At 40.3% G+C, this 26,541-nt stretch overlaps 3 pseudogenes; 1 reads left to right on the top strand and 2 right to left on the bottom strand.

Moving 5' to 3' along the window:
- LOC147444815 (uncharacterized) overlaps positions 1-15,315 on the top strand; it is a 106,107-nt pseudogene extending 90,792 nt beyond the window's left edge.
- LOC147444817 (uncharacterized) lies at positions 8,352-8,634 on the bottom strand (annotated as a pseudogene).
- On the bottom strand, positions 12,166-12,797 carry LOC147444816 (uncharacterized; annotated as a pseudogene).
- Positions 15,316-26,541: the final 11,226 nt, after the last annotated feature.

The following is a 26,541-nucleotide window of genomic DNA, read 5'->3' as shown; positions in this document are numbered from 1 at the left end:
TGCTCTATATGAATTATGTTTTCCCTAGAACATATTGTGGAGGGTGAAGATGTTCTTGAGGATATTGGCTTAGTCTCCAAGAAAGTTGCATCTCCTAAAAGAGCAGGCACTAGTTGTAGAGAAAATGCTACTCAATTACATGCATCCTCTATCAAGAAATGATTGGATTTTATTTAGTCCAAGAGGGAAAAAATTTTCATCAAGAAGGGAAACAAATAATCTCAAGTGACTGCAAGTAAGTTATTTCATAGAGAACATACGTTGTTTATTTTCTACTTGTAAAGATTGAATGCAACGCTCCATTGGTATATTTTTCACTACCTTCCACCGATGTGACCATTGTCAGCACCATGCTAGATGTTCAAAAAATCACTCTTGCGGATGAGAAATGATAAATACATAGCCCAAAAAATAATGATTGGTGATGTGTGTAGAACGAGTATAACAACTTTTTTTGGTTTTGTCTAGGTTTTGGATTTTCTTCACCTAGTTGATGTCAAAGAAATATTTTGTGAAGGAAGGAGAACAATAAAGTTTTTTCTCTTTTATTTGTTGATTTTCCAACGGGTTTGAAAGTTGACTAGATTTCCAAGGATGAGGTTCTATGTCAAGAGAAATTTTTATAACTTTAAGTTTTTATGCATGTCTCATCTATTTCAAATTTACACTTTTCTAAATAATTTTGTAATGAAAACTTTCTCATGAAGGAAGAGAGTTGGGTGGAAGCATGAGTGGGTGGACACAAGAGCTGTGTCTGGGACATCACTTTTAGGAGAGTGAGGAAGCTAGTAATTCTTGTCCTTTGAAACATTCAAATATATTTTTTGGGACTACTTTTTTTAAAAACGTGGTCAGACTCACGAAGTACAATTTCATTATGGAAAGTGAATTTTTTGAACGTGGTGACGTAACGACCATCCCGAACTCTACAACATCTGTGTTCTCGCAGCTATGGAACATTTCTCTCTCTCTCTCTCTCTCTCTCTCTCTCTCTCTCTCTCTGTGTGTGTGTGTGTCTCTACAACTGTCTGTATTGCTCTCTCTCTCTCTCTCTCTCTCTCTCTCTCTCTCTCTCTCTCTCTCTCTCTCTCTCTCTCTCTCTCTCTCTCTCTCTCTCTCTCTCTCTCTCTGCAGCTCTTTCTGTATTGCTCTCTCAGTCTCTCCAAGCGTCTTTATTTTGCTTTGTAGGTGAGTAGAACTCATGGTGGAACTTACATTTTTGGAAGGATAGGATAAGGAGCAGGTGCCTTGCCATTATCTCTGTTTCTCTCCCTCTCTTTTTAGCTGTTGTTCTTTGGGCAGGTTTGTTTTAAATGCACTTGTTATGTTTGGGGTGAGGGAATAATTCGAGGAGATATGTACATATGGTCAGTCACACGATCTGTAGTCTCTAATTTATTCACAGTTGTTGCCTTGTATTGTAAAATCTGGGGAGGTATGTGCATATGGTTAGTCACACGATTGGTGGTTATTATCTACACGACCAAGGATATTATGATTGTCTTTAATTTATCTGTGGTTGTTACATTGTATTGTATTGCTAGGAAGGAGGCACTCAATGTAGATAGTAAGCATAGAACACCACATGGTGGTCTAGAGCAACATTCATGACATCAACATAATGAAATGACACAAATAGTTGTAGAAGTGAGAATCGTGTAGATGTCAGTTTCTCTGTTCAAGGTTCACATTCCCTGCATTCCCCGTGACGATTTGATCCTGGCAATACCTATTGTTTATGTTATGATAGCTCATTATTTCATCCGAACATTTTTTTGGTTCCTACTTGCTTTTGCAACACTTTTTTTCGTGAACCTGAAGATACCTTGGTGGGCTGTTACCCTAAAGTCTCTGTTTTATTATGATTGCACTATCTAAAGCTTCTTGTAGCTTAGCTAATAATTGTAAATAAGTCACTGTGTTATGTTTTTTATGGTTGGTTCATTCTAGGACTTGAAGCAGGCAATGGTTATCAGGGAATATGAAGCTTTCTGCAAGAGAGAACAAAGAGCCCGATTGAAGAGAAGAGAAGATGTAGGTTTGGTTGTTGAAAGCGAAGAAAATGAAGGAATAGAAGACTTAACAAAAGCACAGGTCTGTGCAGAAATATTCAAGAATGAAAAAAGAGAAACGATAGCGAAAGGGATTGCATGATATGTACTTCAAAGCACAAGTGGAATGGACATGGACCCCAACAAATACATCTTCAATCGGATGATTCAGCACCCTTCACTGAAAGATATCCACAACGACAACACCCTGTTTTGTAGATACACTGATAGGAAATATTCAGAACACACTTCAAGACTTTAAGAGGTCACAAACTGAAGATGAGATGTTCCTTAAGAGGTCTACCATGATGATGTTTCTGTGATGTTGTCTCCAAGCTACTTTCTATTCATAGAAGGAACTTGTATGGAGCCAAGAATCGGCTACTCCAACAAACTGAGAAGACCACTTTGTCCTTTGCCACATGTCATCGGAGTCTTCAAAAAAGTCTCATACCTGAAGAGTTTAAAGGAGCTAATAGTCAACTTTTGGATGCTTGAGACCCGTGTATCCACCAACAAAAAAGACATATGTCGAAAGAGAATTGGTCGGAAGGAGTATATCAAACATCCCATCCATTTATTGGAAGTATCATAGGTATATAAGAAAGCATATGCCATGTAGTGGCTTTTTGTATTTGTTAGATATTCTTGCCAGGTAGAAGCGTTTCAACTGCACATCTATTTGAATTACTTACATAACTATTGCCAGGGTTTATAGCTGCCAATTATTGACCATTATCTATTTGTTTTGCTGCCAATTATGTGTTTCATATGTTCATTATAGTTACTCTTTGGCAATGGCTAGTTAATAGCTGTCAAATTTTAGCTGGTAGATATCCGTGTTTTATAGATAACTCTTGCCACACTAATGGCTATCAAATACAGTTTACTTCATAGCCACCCACTAGCTATGTTGTACCATCTTATAACTAGTCAAATATATGTCGTAGTTGTTCACTATATTGGCCATTTGATAGCCGTCAAAGTTTGACCGGTAGCTATGTGTTGTTACATAACTTCTCCGAGGCTATCTGATTGGTATTGATATTGATAGCCAATAATGAATATTTTTGTAATTACCTACTTGTTGATAGTGATAGTTACTAATAACTGTTTTGTTATTAGCAGTTGTGTAATAGTTATTGATCAGGTATTTGCCTTAGGTGAAACTATTTTATAGCTAGTGATTTATATAAAATATCTCTTGATAGCTCTTTGATAGCAATTGATAGCTGTTCATGGTTTGTGATTTCTATTTCATAGCCAAAATTTGCTTTTTAATATGTAATCAATAGATATTTTATAGCTAGTCAATGACATTCTATAGCTAGTGATGACTATTGATAGCTAATAATCAAGTTTTTTCTTTAGGATGAGGTATTTCATAGCTACTCAGAGCTATTGATAGCTATTCATGGCTAGTGATTGCTATTTCATAGCTAGTGTTTGCTATTTGAAAGATGTTTTATATGTAGTAATTGCTATTTGATAGCTATTGGTAGCTCTTTGATAGCTAGCAAGTGCTTTTTTATAGCCATTTATTGGTATTTGATAGCTAAATAATAGATATTTCATAGCCAATGATTGCCATTTTATAGCTAGTGATCGCTATCAATAGCTAATAATCAAGTATTTTCTTTAGTTAAAGCTATTTCATAGCTAGTGATTGTTGTATGATAGCTATTGATAGTTGTTCATAGCTAGTGCTTCTTGTTTCATAGCTATTGATAGGTATTTGATAGATATCTCATAGCTAGTGTTGCTGCTATTTCATAGCCAAAGCTATTCCATAGCTAGTGATTGCTACACGATAGCTACTAGAACAACTCTTTGATAACTATAATAGCTAATGATAGCTATTTCATAGCTAGTGTTTACTATTTGGTAGCTATTTTATATATAGTAATTGCTGTGAGATAGCTATTGACGTTCATAACTACTATTTGATAGCTATTAATAGCTCTTTGGTAACTTCTATTTGATAGCATTTCCAGCTAGTGGTTGTTTCATAGCTATTGACTGCTATTGGATAGCTAACTATTGTCAGCTATTCATAGATAGTGCTTGTTTTATAGCTATTGATAGCTCTTTGATAGATATCTCATAGCTAGTGTTTTCTATTTCATAGCCAAGGCTACTTTATCGCTAGTGATTGCTACTCGATAGCTAATAATAGCTCTTTGATAACTATAATAGCTTCTCATAGCTAGTGATTGCTATAAAATATCTCTTGATAGCTCTTTGATAACTATAAATAGCTAGTGTTTAGTGATTGCTATGTGGTTTCTATTGGTAGCTCTTTGATAGCTATTGATAGATCTTTAATAGTTGTTTATAGCTGGTGATAGCTACCTCTTCACTATTGATAGTGGTTCTTAGATATTTCATAGCTAGTTATAGCTATTGATTTTGATAACTGCCATTTGATAGCTATTGGTAGCTCTCTGATAGCTATTGATAGTGAATGATCACGTGTTTGCTTTAGGTGAAAGGTAATTTATAGCTAGTGATTGTATACGAAAGCTAGTAGTAGCTGTTTGATAGCTTTTGATAGCTATTTATAGCTAGTGATTTCTACTTTATGGGTATTTGATAAAAAATGATAGCTTTTTTCTATAGATATTTATAGCTAGTGATTTTTATTTCATATCTTTTGATAGCTATTAATAGCTATTTTTATTTGATAGCTATTAATAGTTATAGCTTACTATTGATAGCTAATGGGTAGCTTTGACACATGATTTCTTCGTCATTCAAGCTTTCTTGTTGTGGAATGCAGGCTGAGCTCTACCAACATTTCAAGGATGCCAATCCGGATGTAGCAATCCAGCTGCATGCTTTTGAATCAGAGAAGCCTTACTTTGTGTGAAAGTTAAAGGATAGGCTGACATGTTGTTGTATTTACCATGTGAAAATTTCATATTTGAAGGAGGCTGTGAATCATATGCGTAGTCAAGCATTTGGAATGCATGGTGGGTTGTGCAAATGTGCATGCGCTGTGTGCAATGATTCATCACTTGCAGGAACATGTGTTGCTACAAAGTATAGTGTGAAGAGCATTTCAAAGATTATAGATTCTCTATTGTGTCCCAAGCAAGCTGGCTCTACTTACCATGCTCTAAAATGCCACATGGGTCAATGTACAAAATGTAGGGTAGAGAAATTTGTATGTTGTCCACAGGAGCTGCTAAAGGATGCAAGAACCATCAAAGTCAAAGTATTTAAGGATGTAGAAACATGCAAATGTGAAGGTGGAAAAAAGAAGAAAAGGAAAGAACTTATATGTGAGGAGATGATCACTGCTGATTTGCTACAGGTATTCAAAAAAGTTCTCCAATTTTTCATCCAACATGACTTCATGTATCGATGGTAGGCTGAAAATTTCAAAGCATGCATCATGCATTTTCCTGAAGATGTTGTTGTATCTGTGGTGGATTTTACTGAGAATTATTCATTCAAGGAGCAGAATGAGATCCAGTCGATGCATTGGTATTCCATTCAGGTCACCATTTTTGTACACATCACCTACTATCGTGTTGGACCTGAGATAAAAAAGACTTTGCACTTTTTCATTTATGATGATAAAAGTCATGAAACTTTGTTTGTCCAACACTGCTTTATGATATAGTGGAAATGGATAAAAGATAGAGGCTTAGATGTTGGCCATCATTGGGTTTGGTCAGATGGGGCAGCATCGCAGTTCAAGGCAAAAAGGCCTTTCTATTTTGTTGGTAGATATGCTGCTTTGACAGGGAAAGTGATGGTGTGGAACTTCTTTGGAAGTGGCCACGGGAAAGGAGATCATGATGGGGTAGGAGTAGTTGTGAAAATGGCACTTAGACACGAGCAGGTGAAGAGCAATGGAGATACGCTCAAATGTGCAGCTGATGTTGTGCAATTTCTTCGCTAGCATTTGTCCGATGGGTCCATTGCTCACTACCCTTCCAAGCATAGGCAGGTACAGCATGTGTTTTGGGAGGTCAATCTTGGAGAAGTGTCCTGGGAGAACATATGGGATTGTGAAGCTATCCCTAATGCATGCTCCATACATTCAAGATGGCTTCTCCATCGCACACAGGAAACTATCTTGCTATTGTAGTGCGTGCATGCACAACCAGTGGAAGAATTGCAGCAACAAAACACATGTGTCTAGCTGGAGTTTCCACAAAATCGCTCAAAGTGATGGTGGAAATAGTGATGAAAAATATGAGGAGCCTATCTATGAAGGGCACTATGAAGCATTGAGTGATGCAATTCAGGTAGGTGACAACTTTGCTGTCGATGCCGAGGAGGGGAATGAAGAACGAGTCGACTTTTACTTGATCAAGTGCACAAGCACATTGGAGAATCTCAAAGCACACGACGTCGACAATTGGGGCAGTGTGTTTGAAGCAGGGTCACACATTTTGAAAGGAATCTATTATAAGCAGGTCAACGATTATGTTACAAGCTGTTGGGCAGAAACACAGTCTTCATGTACTCCCATCTTGTCAGGTGTATAAAAAGCCCATTGACAGTAGTCCAGGGTGCTAGGGGATTGTATACGATCTCGCCAGAGGTCTTTGAATCTGTATACAATAGCATGCCGTGGGAGATGTAATTTTAATTGTTTGGTTTTTATATGAGCAAACAAGTCTTGTCATTCTATTCATATGGTCTACATGCATTGCTAGTCAGTTATGCAGGGTTAATAGGTACAATTTTTTACCATTCACTGCCAAATCTACAAGTAATGTTCCTATTTCTATCAATACAACTCTCATGGCACCAAAACATGGAAATTGAGCAAATCCTAAACAGATGATGTTTATTTACTTGAACTTAAGACCGGAACTTAATAAGATTTGCATGAAAGTAAACAGTGCAATGTCGCATAAAGCCAGATTTTGTATAATGTACTCAACATATGAGTGGAACTTAATAACCTTCTCAGGAAAAAAACAGTACATGGTCGCTTTGAGTGATGAATTATGTTACAAATTTTTGCAATGAGCAAGAACCATCAGAAAGTATGGTGTTACAAATAGGATTACCACAGGGGATTCTCTAAATCTGCACGGAAGCTACATCCGCTAGCTGTTACAAAAAGCAGGCTGTCCAAACATCAGAGGCAATCCACCAATGTGCCCAAGCGTGTCTGTCCAGGCCGTTTTTGAAAAACCGTATCCCACACCACCTTGTAGGCCTCCTTTTGCTCTGGGAAATCCCCCACTTTGTCATATGCCTCCCACTGAATCTCCTCAGAGGTGTTCTTTTCAAATTTTCCCCATATGGCATGATGGCAACACTCTAGGCTTCTCTGTCCATGAAACTCAATAAGATCCTTAACAATCAAGTCCTCTTCAATACCCCAGGTTCCAAACACATCTCCTCCTCCAGTAACAAACTGCGCTCTATCCCCTACCTTCATGTACTTGTACAACCATGGGTCAAGCTTATGTGTAAGGAATGGCCTTCAAGTTGTATTGTAAGGCGAGCCACAATGCAACAATTACCAGAAAAATTAAATATACACTTGTACAAACTGTCATCAACCAGTAGAGTATTGTGTGGACCAAACTGACCATTACACCTGTTCCAAAAATCATTGAGGTGCTTGAAGAAAATGGGTTTTTTGCCGTTGATTTTGTGATTATGAAGCACATCATAGGAAGTCTGTGAAATGAACCCTGCTACCAGTCCTTGTAAACCTAGAAAGCAGTCACGAAAACGCTTTACAACATTATGTTCCATGGTTGAGCTCCAAATGAAGACATTGAAATGAGTTGTTTCCCACAATAAGAACTGCCTTGCAGCGGGCCGCACAAAAAAGTATATCCTTCTTGGCCCTCTCCTGATATTGTAGATTCCATGTGGAGAAATGCATATCTTCTTCCACATCCACTTTATGAATCAAAATACCATTCATATAAAAAATAAGAGCCCGAGGATCATTCTGCACACTTTCTGGGACAACATGATAATCCTCCTCAATGGATGCAAGCATCCTGCTCAGATCGTTGCAGTTTGGGAAAGCCCATTAACATGAGCTGGATGCATACACATGTGCCAACATGATGTGGTACATCCGCTTGAGCGCCATGTACCTTTCAAATGGGTGATCTATCACGAGTTTTTTTGGCCTTGACTTGGGCTTCATTTCTAACGGTGGACATACTACTAGCATCAACATAAATTCCTTATCAATTACTACATACACAAGACTGTCTACATAAGTTGACTAATTGCAAGGAAAATAACAAAATATTTTCAAAAACAACTTGGAATAGCATTCATATTATGTCCTTGAAATAGAAAAGTTTACAAAGATGCATCAGGGGACAATATACCAACACCATGATCTTGGCTGGTGGTATCAGGGTGATTATCCAAAGGTCTTGCTTGATGAACTTGTTGTGGAGCAGGCACACTACCATCAACACTACCATCACGATGAGCAGGGACTTCACTCTTTAGGCTTGCATCAGCAGACTGTATCAGGAGCAGGCACGGTACCATCAATGCTCACACGATGAACAGGGACTTCACTGTTTAGGCTTGCATCGGCATCTGTATCAAGAGCAGGGCCTTCAGCACCAACCATTGCTAGGTCAATTACCCGAGGCAGAGTAGGGTCTTTGCCAGCATCCTTTGCATGCCTTTCTATTTCAACATCTTGGCAAGGGATTTCACCGCCACTCCTAACATCTAGAGGATTTTTGATGAGCAGAGTTTTCTTCATCCTCTTGGATGGTGGCTTTGCTGACCCTTGCCTCTTTCTTTTAGCTTCTGCCAACATGTTCTCCAGAGTGTCTCCACAATATTTACTAACAGGAGACTCTGCATGTTGCTATGCCATCAGTAAGTGCTCCAAAAAGACAAAAAAACTCAACCACGTATAAGTGGGCTGACACTAAATTTACTAAGGCATACCTTTCTACATCAATGTATCGCTATTTGTATCTTCATTGTTAGCTCCGTGTGCAATTACAAACCTTCTTATCAACCTCCTAGACATACTTTGCCCATGCTTGCCACCTCTTGCAAGCTTTCCCTGTTTTACCTTGTCCTCTATGTCTCCAACTGTTGCCTCTGGAACATCATCGGGTGTCTCAGAGATCCCTGGAGCTACAATGGAAGATGTGATTAAACTAGAAGTACCTTCAAAGCTACTTAATAGCTATCTAGAAGCTGGCTATTCACATAATATTAATCGGCTAACAACTGTCATACACCACCTAAAACTATGTAATACTTTGACAACAACACGTATCCATAGCATGGCTGGAGAGGTACACAACTTGAAACTTAGCAAGAAACTCTCGGACCTCACCTTTGCTTTGAAGACCATCTTTTGCACTTCTGGAGCAGCCTGCAGCAACATCACAAGTACTAATTTTTCCGATTACGAGTAGCTGTGAATTCTTAAAGAGGATGCAAGAAGGCTTTGTTGGGGATTCTCCCCAACAATCAGAGCCGACTGTGAATCCTACTGACTGCATTGTATCTCCACCAGATGTCTTCGTTGAATGCATTGTATCTCCACCATGTCTTTGCTGGCGTGAACATACATGTGGTTGGAACACAATCAGCTGGCTGTTACAAAATGTTTCCAAGCAGCAATTAAAAAAGGAAGTCAACCTTTTGGAAACAAAGTGAAACTTTTCAACAAATTATTGGACAGCTTTTGGTTGTTAGCAACTAGAAATACTTGTTGCATAGTGAGCGAGAAAAGATTTACCACACACAATCAACAGTTATTAGGGAGATTTATCACACACAATCAACAGCTATTAGGGAGATTATTAACAAGCATCAAGTAGCATTTGCCTGCTACTAGCTCTCTAAACCTAGCAAATGGCTATCACCCACTAGCTGGTTAGAGCTATCTATTAGGCATCTATTAATAATTGGTAAAAAGATTTTTGAGAAGCAGTTATACCCTATCTACTTGCAAGCTATTGAGTAGAAATTGGTTGTAAATAACTAGGCAATACTGGCCACGCTAGCTATGAAAAACAATAGCTACCCAATAGCTAGTTAATACCAACACAATAGGTAGCTATCACCCACTAGCTATGAAAAACAATAGCTATCCAATAGCTGGTTAATACCTACACAATAGCTACCTAATAGCTGGTTAAAATAGCTAAAAGCTCTCAAAACCTAGGAAATAGCTACTACCCACTAGCTGTGGAAGACAATAGCTTCTTAATAGATGGTGAGATAGCTACTTCCAGCTAATAGCTCTCAAAACATTCCAAATAGCTATTACCCAACCCAATAGCTATGGAAGACAATAGCTACCTGATAGCTGGTTCTAATTTGTCTATCAAGGAGCTATTGATATCTAGCCAGATAGCTACTAGTAGCTGATAGCTCTCAAAACCAGGCAAATAGCTTTGACTTAATAGCTATGGAGGTAATAGCTACCTAATAGCTGGTTATAAGCACTATCAAGCAGCTATTAATAATAGCTTCAGATGGCTACCTCCAGCTAATAGCTCTTCAAAATTGGCAAAAATCTATTACCCACTAGCTGTGGAAGACAGTATCTGTGATCAATAGCTACTTCCACCTAATAGCTCTCCAACCCTGCAAAATAGCTATCACCCACTAGCTGTGAAAAATAGCTATCATCCACTAGCTATGGAAGCCAATAGCTAACTCATAGCTGATTAAAATCTCTGTCACATAGCTATTAATAATAGGTCAAATAGGTATTTCCAGCTAATAGGCCATCACCCGCCAGCTATGGCAGACGTTAGCCACCTAATAGCTGGTCAAAAGCTGTTTGAGAAGCATCTTTAGCCAAGTTTGGGTCTATAATATCTATTGCAGGCTATTAAACAACTATTTCTTGCTGCTAGCGAGAAATAGTGGCCACATGGTGATTGAGTGTGTATATCTACACACTATCAATAGCTATTGTACGGCTATGAAAGTCAATAGCTACCTCATAGCTGGTCAAAAGCTTTGGGACCAGTAGATATGTAATAGCTAGTACCCAGCTATTAGAGAGCTATTACATTCTAATAGCTAGGAATACTCGCCACTAGTGAATGAGAAAGTATTTACTCACACAATTAACAACTATTCTGGAGCTATTTAACAAGATCCAGGTAGCTATTACCAGCAAGTATCTCTCTCTAAACCTAGCAGATAGCTATCACCCACTACCTATGGAAACCATTGGCAAACTAATATATGGTTTAAAGTTGTATCTAATAGCTTTTTAAAGCTTGTGATAAGCAATTATTGGTAATTGGACAGTAAGCTATATTAGTAGCCAATAGCTCTCAAATAGCTCACTCATAACTGTACCTAATACAGCTATCGGTTACTAATACAACATACTACTAATTACAAGCTATTTGACAACTATTTGACAGCTTACCACTAATTACAAGGTATTGGTTACTAATATAGCTATTTGACAGCTATTGGTTACTAATAGAGCTTACTACTAATACTTTTGGTTATTAATACAACTTTTCCTTCCTTTGGAACCTGAGTAACGAGAATTGGGAACATACCTATTGAAGTAACTTTTTCTTTTGCCACGGACGTTGTCTCTGCACCAAACATATTCTTCATTGAAGCAGGGATCTCTATGCCGCATCCCGGTGCCAAGTAGGAATCACTCAGCGTGGACAAAGTTGCGAAACAAAATTGTGATAGGGGTGTTGGAATGGTACCATGCAAACACCCACCATTATTTTATCCTGAAATTCCAACCCACAGGCTGTGCACGGCTTGTCAATAAATATAACGCCTCGACGTACATTTGGCATGATTGGAGGTGATGGAGAGAATACAGGTGCTTTGCCCTCTTGCAATTTTAAAATTGCACTACCAACAAAAGCCTCCGGATTTTTGAGTCTCGCCAAGAGTACATTCTTTCGTTGCAGCCTCTCCTACATCGGACAAACAAATTCAGCAAAACTGTTCAAACACAAAATAAGAGGAACAACAATATCTTCTTGGTGTTCGCAAATCAACTTGTATGGCTGCAACATCGTTGTTTTCAAATGTGCCACCCTCCGCGACACCAAGAACACCGAGAACTTGCAAGCTAGCATTGATCATAGCTTGCAACGTCATCACCCTCTCCAATAACACATTGCCACTAGCCTCAAGCGTGGCTAATTCTTCTCGTGCGTAACTGTTTCAAGAAAGTGTCTGCCTTTGACTGAACCTGCACTTCCACTTGTGCTTGTTTCATTTATTTAGAGATCTTCCCTATTTCACTCTCAAGCTTCCTAACTTTAGCTTGTACATCAGACCGCATGATCTGTGCCAGCTCTACATCCCGACTATTTGACGTATCCACACTCGCCTTTGATGATTGAGCTACCAATACTGACTTGCACACTGTTTTCCCATCATTCATGTGCGTCATTACTCTAGACATCTTGTTGGAGAGCCCTTGCTTATGTGCCCCCAGTCGTGTAAGTGAGTTCTCAGCCACAACATCCCAAGATACCCGGTATTTGGACTTGTCAAGAGACAAGTCCGCCTGCTAGAAATTTTTAAATGCAAATGCTTTGGCAAAACAGGCAGCACACTCACCGTTTATAGGTAACTCCTGGTAAACCATCTGATACAACATCATGAATTTATCGTAAAGCTCTGACCATATTGTTTGAAGCTTCACCTTCTACCCTTTGGTTTGTAGCACCGTGAACATGGACAACCAGTCTTTCTCTGTAACATCCATAAAGTGTGGGTTCTCAACCCCGTCCAGGCTGAGGTTGTAGACTTCATGGAAGTCTTGTCTTGACATGCAAAGTTTTGTATGCTGGATTCTAGTAAATGGAGGTGGGTTCCACCTAAAATATACATATAAAACCAGTTTTATAATTAAATGACCCATCACAATAACATTTTTAATCATCATTTCACCATAAGAAGTAACTAATAACAGATAAAATCTCCTAAGAGGAAGGATTTTTGCACCAATAACAAATCCTAATGCTGAAACAAGACTGTGTGTGTGTGTGTGTGTGTGTGTGTGTGTGTGTGTTCATATCTATGTCCATGGATATGCATCATGGAGCAAAATGAAACTCAAAAAGAAACATACAATGGTCACGGTTGGGTGGTGAGCTATTGGAACATGGAGCACCTTGTAATGGTGGACAGGGAAAAAAGCAAGCAAAACGTGTCCAATCAAAGGTGGCAAGCTTGAGACTAAGCTACCCTGTTTCAAACATGCAATACTTTCAGCTGTGCATGTGTGTGTGTGTGTGTGTGTGTGTGATAGAAAAAGAGAGAGGGATGGCAGATATTGACCATCTCGCCTCAGAGAGCAAGAGAGAACCTGAGAGACATGCTGCCCTGCTACTGCTGCGTGCCCTGTTGCTATTTCTTCTTGCTTGAGACAAAGAGAAGCTACATGAATGCACTGAATGTGCTCAACACCCACGCAAGTAAGAGCTTTTGGGACCTCTCTCGCACGTACGAGCTTAGGTGTTTTTTTCGAGTATTTTTGGATCCAAAAATTTCAAAGGTGCTAAAAGCTAATGAAATAGTATTAAGTGGCTATTAAAAAAGGGATTTCAACCCATAAAAGTGTACCACTCAATCATGCTTCCACCCAATTACAATTAATCTTATACTATGTAGGCCCTCCATGGAGGGAATGAATTCTCACAAAAATGAAGTAAAAAAGTGGACGTTGTGAAGGATTGGGGGGCTGGCCTCTACAACATCTCAAACCAACACCAAGAAAAGAGGATGAAGAGTATAGCTCTCTCAAGATAATATGGGCTGATATTCTCTCACGAATTTTGATAGCCTCACTCGCACGTAGCCTCGACTAGCTTCCCTCTACACCGCTACAACTCCCACTATACTTGGATGCACCAAAGGAAGCAATGGAACCAAGAAAACCAAAGTAAAAAATTAAATAAAAACAATGGAATTCTCTGCACTTTTCCTCATATAACCCAGAGCTTCACTTCTTTCCAAACGCCCTTCCATGTGCTAGTAGAGACTCCATAGGCGCTCCCATACATACACATAGCTTGACCAAAACCAATCCAAATCAAGATCACTTTGAAAACCCACAAAGTTCAGCAAAAAAACTCAGAAAAAGTGATGGAAAACTTGGGAAAAACCTTGCCCTTTTGTGTATGTACAAGCAAGGAATTGCAGCGCATAGTCTACTACCCTCAACTAGCTACACCATAGGGAACCACAAACAACATGGCTGCCATACCTCAAACCAAGATGAAGAGAGGTCAATATGCAGAGATAAGCACCCACTTTCATCAGCCCATTGAGGAGAGACACACTCTCAACTCACCACACGAGGCTCTCGCAAGGCAAGAGGGGCACCTCTACACCAAAACCCCCACCCTTCACCGCAGGCTGTAGCAACACATAGTTTCTTCTTCACAACTGAATATCCCTCCTAACTCATGACCCCAAGCTGATAAAAACTCAGTTTTTCTTCATATTTTTAAAGCACTAACTCACACTTTGAAGTCTCGACCCTTCTATGTACAAAAACAACAAAACTATGTACCCCGCACAACTGGCCCGCATGCGTAGAGACAGCTGGCGTACACCGCCTTTGTACACTTTGTACAAGCATGCTTGATTTACATATAAGGACCCCAAAAGCATTAAAAAACATATCTCAAAGGCTTTGGGGTGGTCTGCACCATTTCGCCAAAACACGTCACAACGTCATTGCATCGCAATATGTGGTAGACAACAAGTGGTACACCACTCTATGTTCAACTGACCACTTTGGCATCGTGTCTCAACATGCCATTGAAATGGGGTTCAAAATGATGCATGCTATCTACTTTTGATACCCGATGGTTATGTGTGCAAGACCATAAAGCTTGAAACATTACGTATATTTGTTAATGATTTAGATAGCACAATCATAACATGTGCATTGTCAGGACAACGGCAAGGCCGGACTAGACAAGGGCAAGGCCGGGCTAGGCAGTGTGGAAAGGGAGTCCAACTAGGGCAAAGGGCTAGGAGCCATGCTATATAGTAAGTGGTTCGGAGGTGGACTCCTATGTTCTAGCTCCCCTTGGCTAACATTGGTATCAAGAGCAAGGTTTCTAATTTTGGGAAGGCACAGCTGTGGTGTTGGAGAGCCACACAACTCCTTGCATGCTTTTTGTATGTCGGTGTCACTGAGGCCATGGAGCTCACCGCCTGTGAGGAGGACGACCAAGCCGATGGCGTGGGCAACACTGCTTGCAAGGGCAAGGGGTCGAAAAGTGACATGCAAAAAATCGCGCCCTCTCGGGATTGACGACATTGCGCCGATGTGAGGACCACTTCACGTGCCTATATAGCAGGCGCTCTCAACCATCATACAAGGCGGGGTGAGCCTCGGGGGGTTCACTATGTGTAAATCTACCATATCACGTGCGTTCAAGACATGTTTGTAAAACCCCTTATCTGTGAATTTTGTTAGGAATATAATGTACCCTTTTCTTTTAAAATCTCTAAGTTTTTTTCAAATTTCAAAAAGTAATACCCTACTGTATATATATTTCTGTAGTTTCAAGAACTTTAAATACCCTTCTCTTGAACTCACGTGATAGGTTACATTTTTATTAGGTGACCTCCTCGGGGGGTGAGCAAAGCTCCCCCCTCGCGCTATTTGCGGTCTGCTATAGCCGTGAGCAGTGTTTTTTTTCACACTCGATAGGCGCCCAACCCAATTGGGATTAGTGGCCACGATTTTTTCCATCAACTAAGGGACGGTACCCACAGTGGGGTACCTCCCCCCTCTCGCTTGTGAAGCTTCGGGTGAAGCTAGGCAAACTGATAGATCCAAACAAGGGCAAGGCTGGGAAAAATAACAGCAAGGTGCTATTTTCTGCTACGTATCCTACATATTCTTGTTTTGTACCTTCATTCAAGTCATCGGCAAGTTATCCAGAATACATCAACCAAGTGCAGTATGGGTGCTCAAGGCAAACACACCTACTCTATTGAATTGTTTTCTTCAAAGCCGGAGCAAGATTACATCCTCAGTGGCAATTGGAGCGTGAGCAAAATTAGCAAGGCTAATTACTGGTATCAACGAGATTCTTTATCGATATTTACCAGTTGCGGTACATCAGGTATTTTTCTTGCTATTACTTGAACTGCACTGTGTTGCCATGGATTCAGATATCAATATGACGTTTGATTTTGAGAAAAATACGACTGATCTTGCCCATGCTGGCTCACGACGCTGGATGCTCTCACGGAGTGTGCCCGCGACGCTACGGCAGGTGACGAATCCTAAGAATTGCTCGACATTCAAGAATTTCGTGCACTTCAGACACGCATATCAGACATGGAAGGAAATTTTAAATCTTTAAATCAAAATGTCACTAAATTATCCACGTTAGTGATCCAATTAATGCAGCAGCAATCCAAGGGTCTTGCTGACATGCACATGCATGAGCACGTTGCTACACAGGGGCAAGGCCCTTCTAATCCGGGACAAGGTCCAACTGCTGATACTTTGCACACTTTCACTACAAAAGAGGTGGATGAGTTGTTGAAAAACACCAAACCACCGACTTTTAAGGGAGAAGACCACGATCGCAATAAGGATGCAGTGAATATCTTTCTCAGCAAGTGGGATGGAATTCACGCCTTACGGCATACTCCGGACGCAGTCAGAGCATTGCAAACAAGCTTAAATCTGGAAGGCAAGGCCTACAAATGGTGAATGTCTCTCAAAGAGAAGAATATCATACCACAGAGCTGGGCGACTTTTGAAGCTATGTTTCACAAATAATTTTTGCCTACAAATGAGGCAGATCGGAATTGGATGGCTTGGGACACATTCCATGCGCCAATACCATCATTACTTGAATATATATCTCACTATCAAGATGTTATCCTCAAGTTGAAAGGCTTAGATAACTTTCAACAATTACGGGGATTTATACGTGGACTGACACCAGAACTTAAGAAGCACGTCAAGACCCAAGACCCTAAAACACTTGAGGAAGCCATAGTGAAAGCACATATTCACGATGATCCAGATGAAAAGAAAGCACATAATACTCACGTTCCTGCTAATACACATGGTAATACATGCACACAGTATGGGCACAATAAAAGAAAATTTATAGTAGACAATTCAGAAGCATCTAAAAAACCCAAGGGGTCCAGAGGTCTTCTCTCTCCTGAGGACTTTGATAAAGCTAAGAACGAGAAATTATGCTTTCAATGTTTAGGAAGCGATCATGGAAAAAAGGATTGTCCCAAGGGAAAATCTGCTGATCATGGCAAGGAGAAAGTAGTGCACATGGTGCAACTGCTACCTCTTGAGTCTTCCTCGCGATTCTCTGCAGTGGAAGTAACACACACCAAGGTGGTGCATGAATGGTGTCTCACAGCTTCCATGTGGCAACAAACCTTTGGACCACATGAGTTAGTACATATGCACGGATCTCTGCAAGGGCACAAGGTGCGCATCTTGGTAGATGATGGTGTTACTTACAATTTTATCAATTATGGATTGGTGAAAAAACTCAAATTGCCTCTAACTCCGAGTACTCATCGCTACAAGGTAGCCATGATGAATGGACATGATACCAAAATCGGGGATATTCAAGTCCGAGTTGTTCCGTTGGAAGTACAAGCTTACTATCACATCCTTGGATTTTCAGGTTATGAACATGGAGAGGGCAAATGTGGTCCTTGGTAGGGAATGGTTACATAGCCAAGGACCATCATTGAAGTGTAGCTATGAGCACAATAGCTTGATGTTCGAATCCCATGGTGCACATGTTTGTTGCTAGGAGAGAAGAATGTAACTTCTGCACCATTGATATGTATAGCTAAGATTATGCAGCTCGTTTTTGATAGTGAAATAGATCATGTTTTCTTGTGTTACTCATTGTCTCATTTTCTCTCTAACATTGAATCTGTTGAACATTCCTCAACACCGCATGATTCTCTCTCATCTCTTCCACCAATGGCTACTTCAAAACAAGCAAACGTTGCTAGTGAGCTACATAAATTATTAAAGTAATTTCAAGATGTTTTATCTATGGTTTGCCACCAGGAGTACCGCCAACACGATCGGTGCAACATAGCATCGATGTGGTTGTTGCAGGCAGTAAACCTGTCAGTAAACCGCCCTACCATATGAGTTACTCTGAAGCTGCTGAGGTGAAACTTCAGCTTGTTGACTACCTTAGTAGAGAGTTTATACAACCCGGTTCTTCACCATGGGCTTCTCCTATTCTATTAGTGAAAAAAAAAGCCGGAAATATGCGCATGTGCGTAGACTACCGTGGATTAAATGCGGTTACGGTTAAGAACAAGTACCCACTGCCACAAGTGGATGAGTTGTTCGACAAACTCACTCATGCTCGCCTTTTTACAAAAATAGACTTGCGGTCAGGTTATCACCAAGTTCGTACTCGATTTGCTGATATACCCAAAACTGCATTCCGAACACGGTTTGGACACTATGAGTTCTTGGTGATGCCCTTTGGGTTAACCAATGCACCCGCAATATTCATGACACTTATGGATAGTGTCTTGAAGCCGTACTTGGGCAAATTTGTCATTGTTTTTCTCGATGACATTCTACTCTACAGTGCTTCTGAAGAAGAACACTTACAACATTTGAGGCAGGTGTTCGAATTGTTACAAACAAATAAATTATATGCCAATGAATCTAAGTGTGATTTTTTGAAAGAAGAAATTCACTATCTGTGGCATGTTGTTTCAGCTAATGGGCTATATATGGATCAATCCAAAGTGGATACAATCTAGCAATGGCCTTCTCCTAAAAATCTGGAAGAATTACAGATGTTTTTAGGATCTTCAGGTTTTTACCGCAGGATCGTTAAAAACTATGCTAATATTGTTGTTCCCATGACGAATCAACTGAAAGGAAAAGGTAAAGCTTTTCAGTGGGGACCCGCTCAACAACACAGTTTTGATATGTTCAAGGATGCATTAGCTACAGCTCCCATACTAGCTATTGTAGATCGTTTGAAACCATTCGTTTTGGAAACAGATGCCAGTGACCATGCTATTGGAGCAGTCCCGTTACAAGACGGACGGCCAATTGCATTTGAAAGCAAGAAGCTTGATGCAGCTCAGCAGAATTACTCTGCTTATGAGCGCAAACTCTATGCAATAGTGTCTGCCTTAAAAACATGGCAGCATTATTTGTATGGTGCTCAATTTGAGATTGTGTTTGACCATCAAAGCATCAAATGGTTTACACAACAAACAGATTTGAAGGGTCGGAAAGCCAGGTGGCCGAGATTCTTAAGGAATATGACGCCAAGCTCCGGTACCGTAAAGGTCGATACAATGTGGCGACTGACTCTCTAAGTCATATGCCAAAGATCAATTCTCTCTTGTTCACAAAAGTTCTTAATGAATTTTTGGATTCTCTCAAAGGCAAATATGAGCATGATGAAGCATATTCCAAAGTGTGGAGCCATGTACAAATGAGGGATCCTTCTCACTCCAATGATGGTAGTGTAACGTTAACCTCCACACCTAGTTCTCCTCTATCAAGTGATGAACTACAACGATGGAAGCATTTCACCATCGACAATGGGTAACTACTCCATAAGGGGAGAGTTTGTGTACCGATGGACACAGAAATGCGGCGCCAAATTCTTTATGAATGTCATGATAGTCTAAGTGCAGGGTACCCAGGTATTAGAAAAACTTATGCTCTCGTACGAAGACAGTTTTACTGGCCAAGTATACATGGATATGTTCAAACTTATACCTTGCATTGCCAAAAATGTCAAGTTAACAAAGCAGAGCGCCTGCAAGAGGACTCTTACATCCTTTGGAGATTCCCAATGGAAAATGGGAAAGTATCTCTATGGACTTTATTGTGGGTTTACCAACCATTGTACGAGGTCATGACTCGGTATGGGTGGTCGTAGATTGATTGACTAAACTATGTAAGTTTATTCCAACCAAATCAATGTTTAAGACACCAGAACTAGCCAAGTTATTTGTGGACAATCTATACAAGTTGTATGGTTTGCCAAGTAACATTGTCAGTGATCGTGTCCCAAGTTTAACAATCATTTTTGGAGGGTTGTGTTCGAACGATTGGGTACACAACTAAACCTCAATATAGCCAATCATCCAAAAACAGACGATCAGGCTGAACGAGTTAACCAAGTGCTAGACGATATGCTAAGAGCATACGTCAACAAAAAACAGTCAGACTGGGAAGAATACTTACGTATTCTCGAGTTTGTCTACACTAGTGCTAAGCATGCCACAACTGGATTTAGTCCTTTCATGCTCATGTATGGGTTTCAACTTAGGTCACCTGTTACGATGGGATTGGCAACCAAAAAGCTTCAACAGGTTAAGGATTTTCTCCAAGACCACATGGATATGATGAAACTCACTCGTCAGAATGTCCGACAAGCGCAGGATCGGTATAAGAAGTCTGCTGATGAGAAACGTGGGCAAGTTACCTTTGAGGAAGGGGAGGAAGTATTTTTACGTGTGCCAGAACATTCAGGAAGTCTGAAAACTGGGCCAACACCTAAATTATCTCCCCGATATTGTGGGACTTTCAAAATACTCAAGCAAGTAGATGATCGTGCCTACAAATTATTGCTACCTACACATTCTCATATTCATCCGGTTTCATGTAAGCCGTTTATGGAAGCGGTTACATGGGGACGACAATGTCATTGACCAAAATATTTTGGTTGATGTTTTTGAACCTCCTATCTTACCGCATGAACCTGAACGTATTCTCGACTATCATGAGTTACGTACGCGTCATCATGTGTGTCAACAAGCCTTAATCAAGTGGAAAGATCGACCTGAGGAAGGTGCCACTTGGGAAACCATTAGTGTTCTTAAGAAAAAGTTCCCCACTTTTGTTTTTGAGGAGGAAAACTCTTCTTTAAGGGGGGGGTAATGCCAGGACAATGGCAAGGCCGGACTAGACAAGGGCAAGTCCGGGGCTAGGAAGTGTGGAAAGGGAGTCCAACTAGGGAAAACGGTTAGGAGCCATGCTACATAGTGGGTGGTTGGGAGGTGGACTCCTAGGTTCTAGTTCCCCTTGTCTAACATGCATACATATCCACACACAACCATCCACATCTACACATGCATGCTTACATATATACATACACATATACAAATACATTCACACCTACACATACATGCATACATACAAATACATGCATGCATGCATACACACATAATTGTGCATATACATATACATGCAACCATCCACACCTACGCATACATTCAAACCGACACATGCATGCATACATACACACACATATATACATACATGCAAGCAAATACATTCACACCCACACATACTTGACTACATTCACACATACTTATGCATACACAAAAACACTTGTATACACACATAAAAAATTGCACATACAATATCCAGACATAGATACACACACTCGCATGTAGACATACATACACGCATATACAAAGATACAAAAATGCACACATATACATCTACATATACATACATACATGTACACATATATGCATACATCAATACACATAGACATCCACACATACACGCGTACATGCACATACATTCCAAGATACCCTTACACACACACACACTCATACACTAAAGAATGTATGAGTGTGTGTGTGTGTAAGGGTACCTAGGCTTCTACCCTTACACACACACACACTCCGTGAAGCCCTACACCCATACACTCCGTGTATGAGTGTGTGTGTGTGTGTGTGTAAGGGTATCTACACTTCTACCCTTACACACACACACACTCCGTGAATCCCTCATCTCCAAACGCCGCATCAAATTGTTGGATAAAGGCCAAGACTTTGTCCGTAGCACCAAAGGTACCATCATAGGTAGGGAAAGAGATGCTCTTCCCTCCCTCTTTGAATTTCTTCAACTTGGATGACCTCTTCCATGCGGCATAGGATTTCCTATGGCCTCTTCTTTTTGATGGTGCAAAGGTTGCACCATCACTTTCTTCAGAAGGTGAAGAATTTGAAGAAGGTGGAGAAGAGGGTGACCTCTTTCGCGCCTTTTTCTTGTCTTGATCTTCGTTGTCTTCACCATCACTTTCATAAGAGGAAGAGGATGAAGAAGATGGAGAAGAGGGTGTCCTCTTTCTCGCTTTTTTCTTCTCTTTCTTTTTATCATCCCTCTTTGAATTATGGCATGGAGAAGAGTGTGATGGTCTTCTCCGCCGAGGTGGCAGGAGACTCACTTCTTTCTCGTTCCTTCGATGGAGGCTCTTGAGTTCTCCTTTGGGAAGGAGATGCATCATCAAGAAGTAAATTCTTGAGCCCTTCGTACGGATTCTCTTCTTCTTTCCGAATCGGAGAGAGACCTCTTTTGGGAGTCTCACAAGGAGGCTTCCTAGGTGTTCTCTTTTCATGGTGATGAGCTTGGAGAATCCCGTGAGCATGGAGCTACCGTTGCACTTCGCTTTGAAGAGATGGATTGCCCATGGCTTGTTGAAGCCTAGAAACAAGATAGTTAACAAGCATCGCAGCATCATTAGTAGCTTGCTCATTAGCAAAATCAAAGTTATCAACATTTATTTCACTCTCTTTACTATTGTCAGCCATTCTAACAACTTTTAGGTGTAAACTTTTTAGGTGTACTTTGGCACTTCAAGCCCTAGTTGCTACTCCTCTTTACCCCTTTAGAAAAAGCACTCAAGCTACTGTACCCGCGGCTCAAATACCATTAATTGCAAGGAGTAGAAGAGAGGGTCTTTCGACACCAAAATAGCACCGGCGCCTCGTTAACTGCACGAAGGCACGCACACTGCAAGGCTGAAAAATCCCTATTCTACTTACTCACAGGCAATTAATAATACCAACCATTTATAGCTAGCTTGAAGAACTCCCTTCTTGAGCAAGAAAAGAGAAACCTTGTGCTCTGATACCAATGTAACATTTAATGGTCTAAAAACTTATGTGTAGCGGACATTAGCATGAACATAGTGGGCATTTCATTAGAATAGATTCCTAATGAGAATTACAAGAGTGCTTGGGTGGAGAGAGCACAAAAAGCATAACACCTAGTTAGATAGCATCAACAATACTTTCAAAAGAGAGAGAAATTAAGCTATTGACAACAGTTGAGGACCGAATTTGCATGGAGCCGGTCCCCCCTCCAAAAGGCTTTGTATTATGGTTTCTCCCATCAAGAGAGACATTGTACAATACAATTCTTTGTGTTCCTTCAAGACTAGCTAGTGCAATGAAGATGAAAGCTTCATGCACTAAGAAAAACACTTAGAAAACACAACTTTAATTATCCCCGTTCTCATACCCAAGACCGAAGATGGTGAGAGCTAGCAGGGTATGAGAGTAGATTGAGAGGAAGAAGGAGTATCTTACGAGAAAGATGTACATCTCCTCACATAATCACTCATATTAGCATAGATTAGATTAGTAATTAGCTTGGTAGAGGAGATGATCATGCATTGAAGCTTGGCTCTTGGTTGGATTTGCATCCACATGCCAAGAGTGTGTTTATATAGGCTTCTATCTCACAAGCTTGGAGTAGGTGATGAGCTCTCCATTAAAGCTTGGGAAGAGATAGTCTTCTCTTTCTTCACACATGAGATTGTGTGAGTGTGTGTGTGTGATAATGCCTTGCAAAAATCAGCCCCCTCTCTCTCTTGGGGGAGCCCTCTTGCTATTTACTCTTGCAGGCTCCCCATTGGACCTCCCCAAGTCAAGCCAATGGCTATTAAGCAACATAAGTGATAGCCTTCTGACATGTGTCCCCCTTTCCCCTTTTGTGAGATCTTAATCAATTAAAATTAATTGATTTAAATGAATTAAATCCCCATTGGACCTTTCCACATTCTGACCAATAGGAATTAAGTAGCCCATTGGGCTGCTCAATTCCTATTGGACCCCTTCACGGGCTGTCCAATAATCATCCAGGAGACTTAATTTTCATTGGTTCTTTTTATTAAGTGTTTATAAATTAATTAAACTAGATTTACTCTAGCCTAATTCTCATTGGTCCACCTCTAAGGCCATCGAATAGGAATTGGGTACACCTTGTGGGCATCTGGCCTAGGGAGCTGACATGTGTCCCTCATTCCCTTTGTGTAAAGGGAGCCTGTGTGTGTGTGACTTTCTCTCTCATCCCCTACTCCCAAGGCTCGCCCCCTCCTACTTAGGGATTTGAAAAGACTTTTTTGGTCACACACAAAGCATCCAATTTCCCTAGGGTTGACCTTTGGACACAACCTTTGAATTTTGGAACCTTAGCATTTTGGAAGTCTTAATGGGCTGAACCTTAGGGTCTTTTTAGCCCATTGTTTCACATGGATCTTTTGCAGATGGCCCCCCCTTTGGATCCCTATTTTCCCTCCTTTGGATCCCTACTGTGGCCGGTCTGCTAGCTTAACCAATATTCTAGCTTTTTCTCCCTTAGCACTTTCCCACATTAAATGATCAATTTAATATGAGAAAATCATTTAGGAGAATTAGGTATTGATTATTATGACAATGTCTGGTGTATACTAACTCTAACTACCAACCTAGAATAGCTATCTGAAAGTGTCTAGCTCATTCCATTTTGGCGATCATGGTGTCTTGAGCTGATTTTCTCTTGACAAGTCAAAATATATCCCTGTTGGTGTTAGAGCCGTTACAATTAGTCATGCCTCCCAGCGGAGCAGTACGAGACAGAAGGCCAGCTATGAGGTTTACAGAGGATTTGGACTGTATCAGCCCAGTACCAGAAGATTTAGAAAGAGTCTCTAAGATGGAGAAAGACTCCGTGGGAATGAAACCAATGATCCTCTAGGACCAAGAACAACTCATGAATCAAGGGATTCACAAAATTCATCTCATTATAGGAATAGACAGGCTGAGGGACTAGAATGACGCAATCGATCCCATGGATCCCAGTGTATTTAGTCACATGTTGAAGGAAGTGAGGGTAGCAAGAGAACACATCATTGAGCAAGACACGAGTAAACAAAGAAAGAGGAGGATATAGTGACTGAAATAGAAACATAAAATGACTAGGAAGCTGAAATCAATCATTACAACAAGCAAAAATCTAAGGACAAGAAACCCATTTCTAGAACCAGAGCCAACACTCATGAGCGTTTCTCTAATCTAGAAATATCATTTCTAGTATTCAAAGGGGGAAAAAGGGATGATCCTGATGTTCGTATCCAAGGGTATGAGTAGTATGCCGAGCCTAAGAATTGAATGGGGAGAGTATTTTCCTCAGACACTTATGGAGTCAGCAAGGAAATGGTAATACCATTTCCTAGCCTACCAACTCTCTCAGATCATATAATAAGCTCATCAAGGCTTTTAAATTGGAGTATTCAAATAGCAGAGGAGATGAAGACATTTTATGTGATCTCAACAAGATCAAGAAGGAAAAGTTTTTGGTCAGAAGTTATGTTGAAAAAAGAAAGGAATTGAATAGACAATTACAAGAACCTCCTTCTAAAGAGAGGATGAGAGCTTGGTTTTTGAATGAGTTCAAAAGTAAAAAGCTCAAGGAATAGGAGGTGTCAGTCCCAACCAAAAATTTTAATGATCTGGTATAGAGAGCACTCAAACTTGAGCAACAAGCCAAGGAGAGAAAGGGCATAAGAAGAGATATTCCAGTAACAAATGAATCTTTTACTAAAGAATCAAGCTCCAATAATAACAACTGAAAGTGACTCACGATGACAACGGAAAAGGGAATAAAGGATTGCCAACCAAAAAACCAGAGGAGATGGCAAAATAAATCACTAAGATTACCAAAACAAGCCCTTTGATCAAAAAAATGGAAATTTGGTACTCCAAGTGTAGATCCAAAATTATAGGTCCGATGAATGTTCACAGTGTACTTACTGTAAAGCCTATGGTCATGTGTGGAAAAACTATGGAGTCAAAATCCATCATTTCAAGAGAGGTAAGGATCTATCAATGATAGCATTGAAAATGGAGAAGCGGTCAAGGCAGATGGTGATAGTGGGTCCAAGGAAAATGAAGCTAGGACAAGTGCTAGAGGTACTAGTATTGGTAGGGGTAGGTACCACGGGGCATTGGTAGGGGCATAGGTAGAGTAAATTTTGAGAAGCAAAGCCTCAATTGCTATACATGCAAAAAATATGGACATTTTATAGCTCAGCATCTAGAAGATTTGAAGGCAGAAACTCCTCACCAAAAGGCACCAAAACTAGTTTCAATCAAGGTAGTAACTAGAAGCAAGGGGTCATCATTGAAAAGATTCCATATGAGAACGAGGTAAGCAGACAACAAAAACCAAAAAGTGGGAGTAGGAGAGGACAGTCTAGAAGACTAAGGGCAAAGAAAAGGTAGTGGATCAATGGTAGGAAAAACATGATCTTGCAGGAAAAACCACGGAGAATTTGTCTAAGAAGCTACCAGAACAACCAGAATGTTTTGAGGCTCACACAATTCAAAAAGATATCACCCAGTCTTCAGAAAGGTAGAAAAACCAAAATGATAAGGTAGCATCTGGAACAAGTAAGTCCATGATTGCTATGATATAGAG

This window comes from Adiantum capillus-veneris, chromosome 13 (genome assembly GCF_014529385.1).
Source record: "Adiantum capillus-veneris isolate H3 chromosome 13, ASM1452938v2, whole genome shotgun sequence".
Classification (NCBI taxonomy): Eukaryota; Viridiplantae; Streptophyta; class Polypodiopsida; order Polypodiales; family Pteridaceae; genus Adiantum; species Adiantum capillus-veneris.
This window is presented reverse-complemented; position numbering and strand designations above follow the sequence as displayed.